Source organism: Phoenix dactylifera, chromosome 18, assembly GCF_051530095.1.
Source record: "Phoenix dactylifera cultivar Ajwa chromosome 18, Ajwa_hap1_PhDact_Kaust_v1.1, whole genome shotgun sequence".
Classification (NCBI taxonomy): Eukaryota; Viridiplantae; Streptophyta; class Magnoliopsida; order Arecales; family Arecaceae; genus Phoenix; species Phoenix dactylifera.
The window spans coordinates 9,841,643-9,846,585 of record NC_143207.1 but is presented as its reverse complement, the minus strand read 5'-3'; the positions used below and the strand labels follow the sequence as shown (position 1 = coordinate 9,846,585).

At 40.9% G+C, this 4,943-nt stretch overlaps 1 non-coding gene across 1 annotated transcript; it reads right to left on the bottom strand.

The window, feature by feature from the left end:
* Positions 1 to 2,050: 2,050 nt before the first annotated feature.
* LOC149750905 (small nucleolar RNA R71) lies at positions 2,051 to 2,156 on the bottom strand. Its single transcript, XR_016399049.1, has one exon. It is a non-coding gene; the product is annotated as a small nucleolar RNA R71 (small nucleolar RNA).
* Between the last annotated feature and the right edge of the window lie 2,787 nt (positions 2,157 to 4,943).

Sequence of the window (4,943 nt, the reverse complement as noted above, 5' to 3'; positions counted from 1 at the left end):
TTTGTCATCATCAAAAAGGGGGAGATTGTGGAGTGATTGATTAAAACCCTATTTGATTTTGATGAGCTCAAAGCATTTGAGTATATCTTTTGTTTACTAATGAATTCAATTGAGTGTTTCAGTGAAAATCTTGTCTAAGTGTCTCTAGATTTGGTTCAAGATAGTTTGGATAAGTTAAGAAGTCAATTTGAACCAAAGTCTGAGACTCGAGTCGACTCCAGAATATTACGAGTCGACTCCAAGCGTATCAGAATCACTGGCACGGGCTCGAGTCGACTCCGGATCATTACGAGTCGACTCCGACTGAGAACAGACAGACGAACAGAAAGCATCAACTCAAAACCTGTCAGCGAGTCGACTCTTGAAGTGCGCGAGTCGACTCCGATGCTTACCGAGTCGACTCCGGAGTAATATGAGTCGACTCCAAGGAGTTACAGACAGAAAAGTCAGAGAGCGATTTTCGACCCTGAGATTCGAGTCGACTCCTGTGGAACGCGAGTCGACTCCGATGGTTGGCAGGTCGACTCCAAAGAAAGCGAGAGTCGACTCTCAGTGGTTCACAAGGCAAAAGTCAGAGAGCAGTTTTCAGACTCTGAGATTCGAGTCGACTCCCGCAATGCGCGAGTCGACTCCGAGATAGCGCGATCCCAAAAAGACAGAAGACCAAATTATTGTCTCTGAGAGCCGAGTCGACTCCCAGACAGCTCGAGTCGACTCCAAGGCAGAAGGGTATGTTTCGGAAACTGAAAGCCGAGTCGACTCCGGAACAGTCCGAGTCGACTCCAAGACTGGACGAGGCGAATGACAGAAGATCGAGAGTTCGGGCTCTGAGCGCCGAGTCGACTCCCAGGACTGTCGAGTCGACTCGAGTGGGCCAAGTTGAAAATTAGCTCCATGGACTTCATGGGATGAGCCGACTCCGAGAATGCCAAGTCAGCTCCAGAAGTTGGCGAGTCGACTCCCAGTCGAGGAGGTCACTTTAATTCAAATCCGGAACAGTTGCCGAGCCGACTCCAGAAAAGCATGAGTCGACTCCCGCTACAGCCGAGTCGACTCCAGATCGCGCGAGTCAACTCCGACCCCCAACGGACATATTGTCAGGTTGTGCAGAGTGTGCAGAACGGGCAGAAAAAGGTGTCTAACGGCTAGTTTCCATGGGGGATGGGTTAAATAGCCACAGAGGACTGTAGCAAAGCAGAGAACTACCATTCCATTCAAAAAGATCAAGCATTCATTCTCTGCAAGTAGTTTTTCAACGAAAAGAGGGAAGAGCGCCATTAACTCCTTCCAACCACATCTTCCCAACATTGAAAGAGATCTCCTCCTGCCTTCAAGTCGTCCAGAATTTCAAGAGGAGACCCGAAGTTCAAGAAGCCCTTTCTCTTCTCCAACTTAAACGCGTTTGAGGGCTCTTAACTTTGCTTTTATTAATATTGCTGTATATTTGCTTTTGAGAAGCTCTGTTTTTCTGTTTGTCCTCATTATTAGCATATTGTCTTAGCTTGGTTCAATCGGGGGATTGAATCAAGGGTGTAGAGGTTAGTTGGTGAGCCTAGGTTAAAACCAACGTGTAAGGGTTCGATTGTGATCCCGGAAAAACAATCGAGGTGGTTCTAGTCGGTGAGCCAGGAAAAACCGACCGAGTTCGTTGTGAGCTCGTAAAACAACAAGTTTGGTTGTGAGCTTGTAAAACAACCGACTGTAATCCAGGGGGTTATAGTGAATTCCCAAGTGAGACTTGGGGAGTGGACGTAGGAGCAAGGGTTAGCTCCGAACCACTATAAAAACCTTGTATTTGTGATTGTTTGTTCCTTTCTCTTACTCTCATCTCACTCACAGCACATAGCAACTAACTAATCATCTTGCTAAAGTCTTAATTAGTCTTCCACAAATATTTTAGTTGCAAATTATTTTAAAAACCCAATTCACCCCCCCTCTTGGGTTGTCTATCTGGGCAACATGAATTCTTTAGAAGCTAACTCAATTCGTTCTTGGGATCAAATGCAACAAAAATTTCTTAAAAAATACTTTCCCATAGGAAGAACGAACCAGTTTAGACGTGCCATTACAAGCTTCTCCCAAACTGAGGGAGAAGAATTTCATGAAACTTGGGAGAGATTTAGGGACCTAATCCGTAAATGCCCTCATCATCAAATACCTAAGTGGCAACTAGTGCAATGTTTTTATGACGGATTGACTGAACGAAACCGTCAGATGATTGATGCCGCATGTGGGGGGACATTCATGCTTCAAAATGAGCATGAAGCATGGAAATTATTTGAAAATCTAAATGAAAACTCCCTCCACCATGCTTCATGTTCTCGTCAAGCACCCCCGAGTTCTCAAAGAAAAGGGACAATTTGTGAAATAAGTCATTCTATGGACCTGTCTAGCAAGGTAGATGCATTGTCCCATAAGATTGACCAACTGATGATAGGTGGGCATTACATGAACTCTTTCCAAGCACAAGTGTGTACTATTTATTCTAGCCCATCCCACCCTATTCATGAGTGCCCCTCAGCACCCCAATATCCCGAACTCGTGCAAGAACACATCAATGCTGCTCAAACACAGCCCAGACCGGGTAATGACCCATTTTCCAATACATATAACCCGGGATGGCGAAATCATCCAAACTTTTCTTGGAAGCAGCAAGCTTCGAACACAGCCCAACCCTATTCCCAAAATTTTCAAAATTCTCAGAATTTTCAAACCCAACAAAATATTCATCCCTACCGTCCCTCAACTCAATTTCAACACATTCTTCCTCCACCCCAAAGAAACACAGCCTTTGAGGAGAAAGTGTTGAACGCCCTTCAAGGTTTGGAAACCATTACACAATTAGTGCACTCTCATACGCAATCAATCGCCAAGCTAGAATCCCAAATGGGTCAACTAGCTAATGCACTAAACAAGCGAGAGGAAGGAAAGCTTCCAAGCCAACCACTAAGTAATCCTAGGGGACAATACATGGCTCAAGAAAATCAACTAAATGCAATTCATCATGAACAAGCCAATGCTTTGACTACCCTAAGGAGTGGACGTGTAGTAGACAATAAGATTGGGGAGGACAACAATAAGGAAGATGAAGAAGAGGATAGAAATGTGTCAAATGAAAAACCTTCTTCTTCTTCTTCACCTAGTCCACCTTCTGCCAAAACTCATATCCCAAAGGCCCCATATCCTGAAGCTCTTACTTCACCCTCTCCATTTGGCAAAAAGGGAACTTCATTAGAAGAGATGATGGAGGTCTTCAAACAAGTTAAAATCAACCTCCCACTCCTTGATGCCATCAGACAAGTTCCCTCGTATGCCAAATTTCTCAAAGACCTTTGTACACAAAAGCGAAAATCTAGGACACATGTGCCTAAAAAGGTCTTCCTAACTGAGCAAGTGAGTTCTATTCTCCAACACAACACCCCTCCAAAATTCAAAAATCCTGGTGCTCCCACCATCTCCTGTGTCTTAGGAAATAATTTCATTGATCGAGCACTCTTAGATCTAGGGGCAAGTGTCAACCTTTTACCTTATTCAGTTTATGAGAAACTTGGTTTAGGTGAGTTAAAACCAACCTCGGTATCCCTTCAATTGGCTGATCGATCTGTAAAAACACCACGTGGGATAATTGAATATGTTCTTGTCAAGGTAGATAAATTCTATTTTCCAGTAGATTTCATTGTCCTTGATATGGAACATAAGCCCAATCCTAATATACAAATCCCCGTGATCCTTGGGCGGCCCTTTTTAGCAACAGCCAATGCGTGCATCAATTGTAGAACAGGGGTAATGAACATATCATTTGGGAATATGAAGGTAAAATTAAATGTGTTCAATGCGGCCGACCAACCCGCAAGGGAAATTGAGTGTTTTATGATAGACAAAATAGATGACCTCATAGAAGGAGATGCAAAAACTATCTCACTATGTCTGGCTGAAGACAATAAACTTAGCGCTTGTTGGGAGGCAACCCAATTCTCTTAGATTATTTCTTAACATTGAGGACAATGTTAGGTTTAGGTTTGGGGGTATTCATCTTGATTTTCGTCAAAAAAATAATAAAAAAATAAAAAAATAAAAAAATAAAAAAATAAAAAAAATAAAAAATAAAAAATAAAAAATAATAATAATAATAATAAATATCATTTTTTTAAAAAAGAAAAAAAATAAAAAATAAAAATATTTTTTTTAATAAAATGTGTTTATTTTCATTTTTTATTTTCATAATAAAAAAAATTATTAAAAAAAAGTTTTGTTAAAAAAAAAAAACCTAATTTATATACATTTATGCGAGAATGATAAACACACAAGGTATATAAAATCTAAAAGCCCAATGACTAGTGGGAAGTAATAAAAATTTAAGTTCTTTTTATTAAGTCTCTCTTAGGAAGTTGTAAGCTAATTAATACTTTGGAATTACACTACACACTGGCCGACTCTTCTAAGGTCTAGGCTCGACATTATGTTGAGAGTATGGTAGCAACCTTGGACCCTGATGAATCATACTTATCTAATCCAAAAAAAAAAAAAAACATCAATAAAAATGAATTTAGTCAGGAACATCGAAAAGGGCTACCTATTGTCAAAGATCAAGTGGGCTTGTGATGAGGACTCCGAGCATAAGTCCGTAGGGGAGTCTTGATGCCCGACACCTTATGCCAACTGGTGTGAGAGTTGTCGACTGATTGCTCGTTACACGGAGAAATCACCACAAGAGTAAAAGTGCACAATTTATATATCTTTCTTAAAAAAAAAAGAAAAAAGAAAGGAAAAAAATGCTGTATTGACCGAAAAGACAATAGTGTGAAAGCCGTCGTTGTAAAAATTCGAGTAAACTGGAATATTACAGATAAAGCCCGTGAGGTACTAAAGTAAACATCCACAACTCTCGAAATCCTGCAGATAAGATGATTTTGAATTAGTGAGTAGGTTCCTTCGACTAATCC